Below are 14618 nucleotides of genomic sequence, written 5' to 3' on the forward strand. Positions count from 1 at the left end.
TGCTAAAGTGTCCTCACCCTTTTGTCTCTTACGGTAAACTTGGACAGAAGCTCTTCAGGATTAGAGCTCCTTGAGGCTCAGATGCACAAAAAGCAAGTTCTTTTTTAATCTTGAGCCTAGGTGAATCAGTGTGAGGTGAATCAGTGAAGAATCATGGTCAGTTTGCTCCCAGGTTTGCTTGAGGTGATGTTTTAAATTTAAGCATACTTCTTACTTACATATCTTGGACATATAACCTGGGGCACTGGCTTGGTGGTGTGCCCACACCAGCTTTTGTTAGCTCTTGATGGCAAACCCAATGGATTGATTGTGAAGGGGTTTCAGGACAGCCATGATGCTCAAGGGATCAAGGGTGGCGTGTCTCCAGTGGGATCTGTGCTGCCCAGTGCATGTCAGTGTCCTCAGTGCTGACAGCTGCATGGTGACACAGTCACATCCTCCTCGTCATTGCTGATTTATGATTCCTTAGGGAGGGTGAGGGCAGTCTCCCTAAGGAGTAGAAAATCAGTGGGCAGACGTGTGGGCCAGATGAGACCATGCAGGAGGTGGGGAATAAGGGGGAGGCATCCTTGAGAAGACCATCCTGAAGGTCAGCACGCTTTTTAAAGATGGTTCTGCAGCTTTGTAATGACACTAAAGCTCACAGCTGGTTCCAGGCTGTGGCACTGAGCCTGGCAGAAGAGATTTTTTTAAACTTAGTCTCTTCCAAGCCGTGCAGTGTTCTACTCTTGCTTGAGGCTTTGCTTGTCAAGCTACCCTTGAACAGATCAAAGCTACTGTTGATAGGTCTAATTTGTATAATTCAAAATTCTGCATCATTTGTAGAAAAAAATTTTGGGATGCTACTAGGAAAGAAAAAAAAAAAGGGCTTTCTTTTCTTTATTGCATTAAGCTGCTGGCTCATAATTGCTTCCAGAAGGGCATGATGTTCTTCTGCTTGCTTTGGTGAAGCAGCAATATATTTTGTTGAGGTCTGAGCTGACTCCCTTCAGCTTTGGGCCATTACTGAATTAGAGCCAATAAAGAGCATGCCCTCTTTTCTTTGCCTGCAAGTCAAAGCCTAGTGGGGCTCAGTAGGACATTCAAGTAATCCCAGATTAAATTAGATTTCTCTGAGCAGAACAGCCAGAATGTGGTGGATGACACAAACCCACCTTCTAAGCAGTCAAATCCTACTTCCTAGCAAAATCATAGGCAGGAAAGAATGTATTGTCATAGAGACTTGAGGAGCAAAAGGCTCTGTTGTCAATTTTCACTTGCAAATGCTTCACCCACACTAGTAACTAGAGGAATGGCTACCAGGAGGCAAGGAGTGCAATCTAACCAGCATGTGCAAAGGCACCGCAACAAGCCCTGCTTCCTCAGCAGCCTCCTTGTGTGCCCTGTACCACAGCAGAACCCAGCCTGCTTGCTGAAGCTTGCTAATGCTCAAAGGAAGAAGTTGATATTGTTTATGTTCCACATTCTTCCATTGCTCAATATCCAAATATTTCACAATGTAGATCCAGTTTCAAAAGTTCATTTAAGAGAGAATTCTTGTTCCAAGCCCAGTTTCCTGTTGCAGCCTGAATCCCAGAGCAGGTCATGTGCAGCAGTTGGCTCATGACTTTCTGGAGGTGCTGCACCACTGATTTTATAAACAATGTATAGTGGGAAATGGATGAATATGTTTCTTATTTGAATAAATTAAATCTGGCAAATGTAATTCGCTCCAACAAGAATGCCTGTTGCTCATGGTTTCCAGAGCATGCTGTGCAGCTTTCCCAGGAGCAACCCAGGGACAAATCTGTCTCTGCACAAACAAAACTCCCTTGCACGTCTGTTGGAGCAGCTCCAAGCAGAGAGAAGTGTTTGATCCCGGAGTCTGATTCCCCACAGGCCAGAGAGCAAACTCTGACCTGAATAATGGAAAGCAGCCTGGGCTCCTGGCAGCCAGGCTGCACGCAAGGAGGCTCTGGTGTGGTGGAGATATAAAACTCCAGCGCTGACAGGAGCTGCTGCCTGGCTTGTCTGGTGTGCAAGAGGGGGGCGAGTGCTGCCGCACTCACAACAGTGGAGGGAAAGTTTGAGTGCCAGCTCCGTGTGGGAAAACCAAATGTATTCCTGCCAGGGACACTCCCTGGCAGCAGCAGGGGGCACCTAAGGAGCTCCAGCTCCATGGGTTTACTTGTGTTCATGCATCCCTGAACATGCTTTGCTGGATCAGAGCTTCTGCACAGTGCTGCGCTCAAATGTGGCTCCTGCCAGCAGGGACAGTCTCAAGGGTTCTTCAGTGGGGTAAATCCTCTTGTTGGCCCAAGTGACAAATCAGTTCAAAGGGCTGTATTGAAACCCCTTTTGGGGATGTGAGCACACCAGTCCAAAAGAACTATCTGACACTACCATTTCTCCAGGATCTAATGGAGGCTGTGGAGGTACCCAAGTGCAGCATGATCCATTTGATGGTCGCATTGCGGAAGAGCATGGTCATTCTTGGCTTTTTCAAAGCTCTTCTGTGTGCTTAAAGTGGAGCAGAGTGTAACTTTTTGGTTCTTGTCAGTATCAGGTTAAAATTAAAATGTATTTATTACTCTGTACTGTAGGCTTCATGCAACAGTTCTGCTCTTGCCCAGGCTCCTCTTTTCCTACTCTGCTTTTTTCCCCAGGAGATGAGCAACTTGTTCCCTATCAATGTACCTCATTGCCTGCAGGCCTGAACATTTCCTTAAAGATCCTCTTGTTCCAACCCCCTGGCATGGGTGGGGACACCTTCCACTAGGCCAGGTTGCTCACAGCCCCATCCAACCTGGCCTTGAGCACTTCCAGGAACAGGGTATCTACAGCTGCCCTGGGCAACCTGTGCCAGTGCCTCGCCACCCTTACACTATAGATTTTTTTCCCTAATATCTAATCTAAACCTACTATGTCTGAACCCATTCCCCCTTCTCCTGTCACTACATGTTCTTATAAAACACCCCTCTCCAGCCTTGTTGTAGACCTGCTTCAGGTACTGGAAGATCACAGTCAGGTCAGGCCAAAGCCACCCCTTTCCAAGGCTGAACAAGCACAATTCTCTCAGTCTTTCCTCATAGGAGAGGTGTTCCACCCCTCTAACCAACCTGATTGCCCTCCTTTGGGCTTGCTGGAACAGGTCAGTGTCCTACCTGTGCTGGGTAGGACTACCCCAGAGCTGGGTGCAGAACTCCTGATGCAGACAATGGGGAGATGTACACTTACCAGATTTTTTGTTATGGCCTTTGGAGATTTTCAGCATGGGAGAGAGCTTGTGCTGTTTCCAAGTCTGAATTTTACAGAAATTTTTAAGAGTGGCTTGTATTTAAAAAACATTTATCTGAAACTTGGGTATGAGTGTGCTGTTGGTGCTTGGGCATGGGTTAACCCTGCCCAGCTCTTCTGGGGAGTTTGGATGAATGTGTCATTTCAGTGACCCTGTCAGAGTTTCTCCTGAAACAAATAGGTCTACAAAGGAGGTCAAAATGAGGGTGACATCCTACAGCAGCCTTGTGTTCATCAAAGTCCCTTCTGTTGGCAATAGTGCCAGTGCTGCCTCTCTCCCCTGACTTTCCCAGAACTGCTTGTACAACCATGACCTTTCCATTTTCTCTGTGACTTTGTGATCAGCTTTTTGTGGGCAGAAACCTGGAGCCAGTACTGGGCAGAGTAGCAGGCTCTTTCTTTTTATGGCCCTGTGCTCTAAAAGCAGCTGGGATTTTCCATGGGATAGCACAGCAGCCTTAGTAGCTCCTACAGCTTTCTTCCTAATTTTCTATTTTTAAACAACTTATACAGCCTTTTGTGTGTGTACCACCTCTGTGGGGCTGTGTGTGTGGAGGAGAGGCATCCTAGCTGTGTGCTTTGGGCATGCACACACACATTTACTCTTACCCTCACCTTAACTATGCCTCAGGTCACATTTGTTCACCCCCACGAGCCCAGCTTATCTCTTACTCCCATGAACGTGAATCCAAAGCAATTTCACTCATTTACTATGACTTCAAATAAGCTGCAGAACATTGAACTGGGCAAAACCTGACCAATTGGGTGTTTATTTTTTGAAGATTGAAGTAGAAGAAGTCTTTAATCTTTTAACAACCCAGCTTTTGGCCTTTGAACACCGCAGGCTGTGCAAATGTGCCACCTCCTTTGGGAAATCTAGCTTGCAAAAATTTTGCATCATTTCACAATATTATTTGTTCAGGCATTGAATGATATAGACTTAAGGAATGAAAAAAATAGAAGAATACCCCAGTTAGCATGGCCTGTTTCCTTTCCAGCCTAGAGAAGGCTTTTGCTTACAGACAGTGGTGGCTTGCAGCCAATGTTAACATGGCCTTTTGACTCACAGGCCTATAGAAATCTTCCTCTGTCTTTCCCAGGAGGTGACACTATGAGCTATCACTACACTGCCATACAGTTCATAGGCATACAAGGCCTGGCTGATGGATGGAATTGACTGCCAGGGACCTGGCATGTAAGTTTTCTTTAGCTTTCTTTCTGAAAGGGGGCATGACCGACAGTCGAGAAGTCCTAAATATTTATGTTGCCTCTTGGCTCACATGGATTTTGCTGTTCAGATGGGTTTCTCATGTCCACAAGTCTCTCAATGCAGGAGAAAATCTCTGATTATACAATTGAAAAGGAGAGGACTGCTCAATATCTGAGACAGCATACAAAACTTCCACAAGTAGTGATGCAAGTGCAGTCCCATACTCCAGCTGCTTTACTGGAATCTCTGGTTCTCTTTCACATTCCTCCTATTAACTTGATATTAGACTTCACCTCTTAGCTTTCCTGCTGCCTTCATTTCTCTTAAAACCTGGAGCACTACAAGCTGTTTCTCACCACATGCCAATGAAGGGCAAAACAGGCCCATGACAGTGGCTGAGATCCCAAAAAGCCCAAGTGAATGCTATCAATGGCACCTTTGTGTCTGCATCTGCAGCACTTAAGAGGAGCAGCACTCAACAAAAGGCACCTTCCTCCAGGGAGAGATCCATGTATCCTTTCCAGTGCTGAACAAGGAACCTACTATCCTGCACACAAAAGAACAAGGATTTGCCTCTTGACTTCGTTTTTCTTCCTGTAAGCCTACTGCGGGAAAGTTCTGTTTTATTTGAATGCAGCATTGTTTATTTATAATTTTGTCCTAGTTGTGTGACAGATTCAGCATGTGTCACCCAGCAGGGGAAGAGTAGTAGGCTGGAGAGTTAACAAATGCACTGCAGTGAAGCCAGATGGCCTGTTTTCATAAGGAGCCTCTGAAAGATGCTCTGCTGCATAGATTTCTTTCTTCTTTCCTTCTTTTGATGCCCAAAATTCACTAGAGCAGTGTTGCTGCATATTAACTCACCCACCAGAGCTTCACGGGTCTGAGCTCCACCCTGTACCTCATCTAACACCTCCTGTGAGCAGAAAAGCACACAACCTGATGTACTGAGCCAGCCCAGCCCCTCTCTCCAGAAGCAAAGTCAATAAAGGGAAGGCTCCTGAGCACCCTCTCAGTTTCAGTGTACCAGGGGCACTGAGGTGTGGGTGAGCTGCTCCTGTGGCCCAGGGATGCTTTCAGCCTGCCTGGGGCACCACCAGCCCCCTCCCTCTGCAGTCAGAGGTTGCAGAGTGTAGCCCCAGCAGCCTGGAGGGTCCTGCCTGATTCCCCCTGGGAGCTCCCACGCCTGTCAAAACATCCGTGCACATCAAGGGGACTCACTTAGTGCTTAGCTCCTGGGAAGCAGCCGACTTGAAAGCAATCTCAGAGCATGTACTAGTGAAGAAGATATTTGCTGGAAGAGTATGTAGTTGTGCTTACATTTTCCCCAAAGGACCCTGCCCCCGAGGACACAGAACTTTTCTTTTCTTTTTCAGGATATCATTAAAGAATATTTCATCTTCTTCCTTATTTTCTCATTTGTTTCTCCCTCCAGTTCCCTGTTGGGGTGTTTTCCAGTTTCACAGAGCTTGCAAGCACTTTCCTTTGGAAGCCATTAATACCAATTTCAAACCTTAGTCTTGACTTGAAAGAGATGAGACAGAGTCACTTTTCAGGCTCATGAAAAATGGGGCAGGATATGAGCTGATTAGGTATTTGCAGCATCAGTACACCAGAAAGTCTGATAATACAAAAAAGAAGATGGGCAAGCTAACTGCTGTTATACATGACATCGCAGCATTTGTTACAATCAGCAAAGAAAATCTTGACATTTGAACAGGAATTACTTTAAAGATGGCACGTTTTTTCCTCTACCCAGCTTTGAATTGCCTGTCTGAATACAAAGGGTTAAGTAAAGGGAAGCTATAAGTGCCTTTTTAAAGAATTAAACTTTTAAAGAGCTAAGGACAAGTGATTTATTATGGAGATAAAGCAGCATTAATCATATGGGTTTGTGGAAGATTTTGTTCTCTTTTTCCCATCTTTGCTCCAGGGGAGAAGCTATCCACCCACCCAGCTATCCTCAGTCAGCCTAGAAGGTGTTATTCCTCCCAAGGCTGGAGGAAAAGCTGAAACTGAAATTACCATGGGAAGGGAGAGTTTTGAGGTGGATATAGAGGGGGCTGCCCGGGAGAGATGCTGGAGAGCCTGAAATGTAGGACAGCAAAAGGGCTGCAGGAATGGCTTCAGCATGATGCAGAGACACCAGAATTAACTTTAAAGGACTCAGTGGACACTTACAAGAGGCAGCCTAGAGATGGAAATAGCTATCTGCACCAAAGATTGCCAGTGTGGTGTCAGCCCAGGGCCTTGTGGGGCATCACTCTGCAGAGCGCAGACACTGCACACTCTGTGAGCCACTTCCACTTGTCAGAGGTGAGCTTAGAGAGGCCCAGAGCCCCACATGTGTGAGCAAGCTCTGCTAGTGATTTAGATCTCACTTCAAATGCTTTGAGGACAAAACAAGTAATGTGTTGCTTTGAAGACATGGGCTCTGCATTTCTACAAGTTGCTGTCACACTTTCTTGAAGGAGAGGTCTTTGAAGACAAGGACTACGTAAACCAGTGATTAATTTTATCCCTTTTTGAGTTTAGCAATGGAACAAACAAACAAACCAACACACATACACACACATATATATATATATATATATATTTATATATATTTATATGTATACGTATAAATATATATATATCCTTAGGTCTGAAATGCTGAAATGCAGGGCAGAACCAGTTTGAGGAGATGTCTTTGAAAACTGTAACTACTTATTTGGAATTGGCTTTTGGTTATTTTCAACTTTATAAAATAATGAAAAAAGAAAAGGCTATGTTCAAAAAGAATTTGTCTGTCATGCACAAAACAAGTGCGAAGGTCACAGAGGCTGTCAGTAGTGATGAAGGACAAAAGGCCAGAACTGATCCTTATCATTAAAGCCTTGTGACACAATTACACACTGTCCACACTGTTTAGGGCTAGCTCTTTCCATACCAAATTCCTCTTGGAGAGAGACCAGTAGAGAACCAAAAGAACTGCAGGGAGCAAAATAACTGCTTAGCATTGTGGATGATCAGGGCTCAGGCTCTTTCTCAGGACTTGTTTCATTTGGCAGTTTAGGTTTTTACCTGCTTTAATTTGAAGCTTTATATTTGCTATACTTACCTGGCCTATATTTAAGTTATTTTGCTAATTATTTAATTGAATATATCCTAGTTGTTCAGAAAATCCCCTGATCATTATTGTGGGGTGAACCATTCATTCACACATTCTCAGTCTATCCTGTTGAAGCTGCTCCTTTTTGCATTGCAGACTTATATACTTATTTGATTGAAGAAGAAAAAAATAAAGCCAAGGGAGGAATCTACACTGTGAACCAATGCAGGTGAAGATCTTTCACTATGGTTACAAAATCACCAGGATGGAAGCTGTCTGGTCCTTTCTTCACCTGGGGGTGATACCATCCCTCAGCACTTGTTTCCTGGCAGTTTATCTAGCTGATGGTTAAATACTCTTTACTGACACCAGCAATGGTGATTCTGGTCTTCTCTTCTTTAGATTTAACAATCTGTTTCACCTCAGCAGTCTTTTATTGTAGCTCTTCTTTTCATTCAGCCTCAAACTTTCCCACTATTGTCCCCTGACAGTTCTCTTTCAGGTCCCCACCTTCACAGCGCATGGCACCCAGCACTGGGCACTGCACAGCTTGACAGGGATAATTCCGGCAGTATCCTGGGGACTGCATTCCTGTTTCCCCATCTTTGTGTGGTATTTTCCTCCTGTGTATCACACTGGGGTCTGTGTTCAAAGCTTTCCAAAAACTTTTAAAGATAGCACCCATCTCAGGACTTCAAACAGCAAATTCTTCAGCTTTGAAAAGCTACTGTGTTTAGGTGGGCTTTGAAGCAGATACCTCCCTTAAAGTGCACATGTTTATGCTGATCTGAATCATGTAATTGTCAAAAGTCTTGGAAATGTCTTGAGGGCATTTGCCAAACTAGGGGCCACTGAGGAGGAAATAAAAGGACATAGTCACTATGTTTTTCAACAATTTTACCTCTATTTCTGTCACTTGTTGGGAGGAAGGGATGCAAGAAAATGTGTGGAAATTACAGGAATAAACCCAAAGAACATTTGGGGTTTTATCAGGTATGTGAGTTTGGGTACACACTCAAAGGTGTCAGAGCTAGATGATTAATTTCTGGTTTGTCCTAAAGTAGGCAATGCTAAATTGAAAAGAGAAAACAAAATATTATTAATACTTCTTACATTTCTTTCTATAAATATTTATATTTATGTGTCTGTGCAGGCACATACAAGCACACATGTTAATGGAAGGGATCTGTGATATTCTGCCATGTGCATTAGTCCATGTAGCAGCAACAGCAGGTATTTGGTTTAGTGAAGAGATTTAGAGAAACTTTTTCATCTTCAGTGTAGGCAATCACTCAAAAAGTGAATGTATGGCAGGTGTACTGATACTGTAGATCACAAGGGTGTTGTAAGAGTTGCTGTAGCGTATCAGGATGGTGTTTCAGGCATGAAATCACCTTATTCTAATTAATCCGTGTGCTTCCAAGCATAAATAAATGGAAGAGCTCTGAAAAACACTTTCTGAGATCCAAGGTTCTTCCTGGGAAATACCAAATAAATATTGTTTAGATTGATTACCAGGTTTACAGTTAAATGATTTCTATGGGTCATGCCACAACATTACAGTCATAAAATTACCTGCAGAAAGATAGGAAGACTGGAGTCTTTGGACAGTTGTTTATTTATTTTATCTATTGCTACCTGCTCCTGGAGAAAAAGAAAAAGGTTATGATCACTTTTGTTGTGTATTAACTATGTTATTCCCTTCGTCCCTTGGGACATAGGAGTTAAACAGTGGCAGTCTTAATACTGTTTGGTTCCTCCTTGTTTCTCATGGTTTTTAACTCCTGCAAATGGATTGTGAAACAAAGAGTCAAGTGGTTTCCTTCCTTCCATTGCCTAATTGTTCAAAGGAGAGTCTGCTCAGGATTTGATTGTGTCTAGTACTAGATTGCAGTGCAAATAAGATCATAGAAGAAACAGAAGTTTCATGGCTAAGTTAAGTTGCTTTTGCTCTGTCTTGAAAAGCTCCTGGGAAATAAAAAGTTGAGAAAGACCAGGACAACCATTTCGCTGGTGTGATTGGAGTCACCAGTTTTGCTGCTGCCAAAGACAGCCTGATATCTGTCATTAAGCCTTGTTCCCCTATTTTTGCATGAACATATTAGGCTGAATTCTTCATCTCTTTTGGTTTTTGGGGGGTTTTTTTGGGTATTTTTTGGGGTTTTTTTTGTTTTGTTTTGTTTTGTTTTTTTAACACTGCTTTCTTAAAATAATTAGAAAAGAGGCACTTGGAGAGGAGATGGATTCTTCCCTGTTTTGTCTTGTGTAATCACTTCTGGGTCAAGTCTGAGGGGAATGTCTAATTAATATTGGACCTTGATGGTCTTTGGTAAAATTTCCCATGACTGAGGAGTACACAGCTGCCTTTTACACCTCTGCAGGACACCAGAGATGTGTAGCTAAGGAATAATCTTGATTATAACTTGTCTAAGACAAACACCAAATCACTTCTCACTGCAGAGGGGACAATCACCAATGTGGGAATTTCCAACATGGAAATTCTTTAGTCTTGATATGCCTATCTTTGCTTTATTTCTAACCTCCTATCCCTTGGGCCTGGGAAGTATATTATATGTAGCAAAACTTGGATTCCAAGCCTAGATAGCACTGGATACCATAGGGATATTTTGTACCAGCATACAGCTGTTCCATTTCATTTACTCCCTGCAGGTAGCCCAGGATTATCAGGTAGAATCAGCCCCCATCTCAAAAAGGAGTTGGGACAAGATTCAATGTCTGCACATGGTGTTTCAGCAGATGGTGCAAGAAAACTGGAAACAGTTTTCACAGCAGAAAACTGGAAAATAATGGATCAGACAATTTCTCAACCTTCTGTAGCTGGTTTGTGTGCTTACACAGAGATTTCAACTGGTGAAGCTGCAGGTCAACCTGAATGCCATGTGTTATTTAAAGAGGAAACTTAGACATTAAGGGACAGCTTCCTGCTGTTTCATCTTTTTTCTGTTCTTACATTTAAGCTAATCTGTTTCCACCTACCACAAAATCCAGATAAAATATTGAGCTAGTACAGATACTTTGTTTACTAGAATTTGGTGAGAATCCTTGTTTTCAGAAACTCATTTTTGAGAAATGTGGTTTTTGATTATATTTTTTCTAAACATGGAACTTTGTGCGTATAGTTTGAAATTGAGTAGGAATAGGCAGAAATTCTTCAAAAAATAGTCCATCTTCAGAGACAGCCTCTCCTTTCTGATGTTTATTTCATCATCTCCACCTGAAGCAGTTCCACTTCCTGTAAACAAAGAAATAAATAACATTTCCTGAGTTAGAAAGCAGCTGTCACCAGAACCTGGAAGTAGAGGTACACATATGGGTTGAGAGAAATGTCCCTGTGGCAGTGAATATTTAGTTGGCTATGCAAAGTGAAATAAGTCCAAAACACATCAGGAGTCCCTCTGCAGGCCAGGGAAAAAACATAACAGGAAAATATTAATGAGGCACAAAATCTGGTTTTTATATTCCTTGCAATATGGCTGTTCTGTAATGGCTTTTGAAGCTCACAGATGCTCATAGTAACAGCGTCTTTCTGCTCTTGGAATCTCAAAAGATTTTATTTTAGATACAATGCCTGCTTTAGAAGTGTGAGTTATGCACATGTGAACAGGATGTACTGTGAAGTACATCCTTTTTTGGATGTTTTCTATTTCCATCTCCTTAGACCATGAGTTGAAATAAAAGGCAAACATGACCACTTAAGCAGGTTGAAATAATGCAACTTGCTTCAGAACTGTCCATTCTATCACAGTCTTTATTATCTCTCTTTGAATGTAATCATTGAGATTGCAAGACTGCAGCTTCTGCCAGAAGATTACAAGACTTCACAGCCCACTGCTGTCTTCAGAGCTGGAGGGTGAAGTTAGAGGTGAATCTTGCCTTGCAGAAGTATAGGTGCAAATTCACTGGTACTCAGTGGCGGAGGTTTTACTCTCAATAGAAAGAAATGGCATATTATGCTTCCAGGGAAAAGTGTTCCCTCTCAGACTTCCTGAGTACCAAAAGGCTTTCTGCTCAAAATTACATGTTTGGGAGGTTTTATGGAGCACTGTGGCAATCTGGAGTCACAGTATGTTCGGCTGCCAGGTTCAATTTGGGCACATGGTGTTACTACAAGGTTTTTTAAACTGTAATGCAGCATGAGGCCGGATTTCTTTCCTCTTTTACCTGATTATCCTTAGCAGAGGCTATACAGTGAGCTGTGCTGCACATCTGAGAAACCAGTCCTGTCTTGTAGTAAGCTCAAAAAACCAAAACACTAGCATCTTCAGCTGGCATGCAGAAAAATCTTCATCCATAAAGCTTGGCAAATGGTACAGTCCTGGTCACTGTATAACCAAGACACCTAGAACATAAACCCCATAATTCTGAGTGCCCAGATAAGCAATTTCTTGCATTATCAAGAAGAGACAGGTTTCCTCAGGGAGGAAATTCAGAAAAGACTGACATTCCACACCATCATCCAAAGAATTGTAGTCCAGCCTTCTAGGCTTTGTAGTTAGGCACTTAAAGTTAGGCATAGTGGAAATATTTTCCTCATTGGAAATTAGGCACCACTGCTTGTAAGTAACTGACGTTCTTCCATAACATATAAATACATAAGCACTGCACAGGCAAACTTATGCTTGAAAAGTGTCTTCAAGTTAGTGGGATGCCCAGCTTTCCAAAAATGCCTGTTTCTCTACATGACATGGAGAAAACACTCAGGTGACTACACAGCTCAGATCCACAACTTTTCCATTGCTAAACTGAAATTAGCTGAGTCTTCCTAAAACACAGCTCTGTGGCACACTCCAAATTACATTGGCAGCCAGTTGAATACTTAGGGTAAGATCATGCATGATTCAAATCATCAAGGCTGGGATTTCCGTATGGGAATTTCCATCTCCTTGCAGATCACTACAGAAGCTTGTGCATTCTTGTATGTTTATCAAGGATATTGTCATGTCTTGGACTTGAAATGATGCAAACATTAGTAGGAGAGGAATACCTTGTCTTTGGAAGAGAAAGTACAAAATTTTAGGGCCAATGCTCTTTGTTATTTTTATCAGTGATCTGGACAGTGCAGTTGAACGTACATGAAGTTTGCTGAGGAGGAGCTCTGGATTTCCTTGATGACAGAGATCTGGAAAGATTGGAGAGAGCTGGACAATCACCAACTGTATGAAACTGAACAAGAGCAAGTGCTGGATTCTCCGCCTGGTATGGAGTCATCAAGGTTATATATAAAATTGAGGGGCTGAGAGGCTGGACAGCAGCCCTGCAGAAAGAAATCTGTGGGTTTGTGCTGACGGGGTGTGTTTAGGTGGTAGGACAGGGAGGGAAAACAAAAAAGGGGATCAGGCAAAGGCACAGGCTTCTTGGGTTTTCTTGCAAAAGTGGAATTCATCATACTTCCATCAACAAGGTGCAAGCCGTATCTCCAAAGGACTGTCCCCTGGAGAGCAGAGATTACAAAAAACAAGCAGGGTTATAGAGGGCAAGCAACATGAATCTCTGAAACTAAGGGAACACAAAATTAATGCAATTCTTCAATCCTTCTGGACTGGCTAATAAGCACATGGAAGACAATTTTACCTCTGTATAGAAGCCTTAAACTGTGACTTCATATTTATCCCTATGCTCCTTCTAACCTCAAAGTTTTCCATGTCAATATGCTTAAACAAACCTTACACTCAACATTCAAGAGCTGTGATAGGGCGTGAGTTCCCCTCACCCATGTAATGAGGAATTGCTTGGAGAGTAATCTCTAAGTATCACTAAATTCCTGATAAGCTGCCATACTTACCCCAAGGATGAGAAACTGTCCAGAGATTTGCATATCAAATTTCTACTGATGGTTTTTACAATAGGACTTGGAGCTGGGCACTCGCAGCATACATTTATGAAGCTTACAGCTGTGTTCAGTGATAAGATAAGAGGTTCTTTTGTCGAGACCACAGCAAAAGCTTTGTCAGTGACTGAAATGACACTTCTATGCCATCATGAAAGATGCCTTTTCCAGTAGATGTGTAGCTGGCATGACGTTATCATTTGAATTGTTTTTTGGTTTTTTTCCATGAATATGAGAGGGAAGAATCTTGTGATTTATGAAGTGGTCTGTCCTTTTTTATTATTATTTGTAACATTAAAAGAAAATTGACTGCAGCAGAAGGATTTTATAACCATCTATAAACTTGGTTATCAGCATACCAATATTATTCAAGAAATACATAAAACAAATCACTCCAAGGCTGGAAATGGAAAATTTAACATTATGCTGCCACAGGGGAGATGCTCTGGTTATGGCTGAGTAGAAACTCAGCCTATTTTTTATCATTATTTTGATGCTTGCAATTTTCTGAATCAGAATTTTCCCATGCTTACTCTGAACAGGAAGGATTTTAATTAGGGTGTTAATTTGTTAAAAGTCTCTGACCTGTTTCTCATTTGCTTAATAAAAAAGAGAAGGACTGGGAAGTCACCCATATTTGTAAATTCATCTATTAGGGAATGATTTTGTGGGTTTTGTATACCAATTCATCTACTGGGAAATGATTTTGTGGGTTTTGTATAGCATATACATTTGTTCTTCCCTAGCTTTGATTAGGCATCTAGCTTAAGTCCATCATGTAGCTCTATAAATAACAAATAACAGAGAGAAATCCTAAGAGGACAACTCCTTTCACTCATGCTGACACCTACTACCCTTTCACTTCTGAAATCTCAGTGTCAAGGCTAGATGAGCTATACATAGTTTGAATTAAATTACTTCCACCCAGAATTTTAAGAATGGCCTTGGTTTCAGTTTATAGGGAAAAGGTCCAGGACCTCTGACTGTGCAGCCTACTGAGGAGAAGGCAAACAGTGCTACAATCACAGTTATATGGGTTGTTAGGGCATGTAGCCTTTGGTTATGTTTGCTTCAGTCTCTCAGGCAAGCATCTAATGGCTGGAGGGTGGAGCTGAAGGACAGGTTTCAGTTGGGAGTAATTAAGGAATGGAATGACATATCAAGGGTGGTAATCAGTTCTTTACTACTGGCAT

Source organism: Melospiza melodia, chromosome 2 (genome assembly GCF_035770615.1).
Source record: "Melospiza melodia melodia isolate bMelMel2 chromosome 2, bMelMel2.pri, whole genome shotgun sequence".
In the NCBI taxonomy this organism is placed as follows: Eukaryota; Metazoa; Chordata; class Aves; order Passeriformes; family Passerellidae; genus Melospiza; species Melospiza melodia.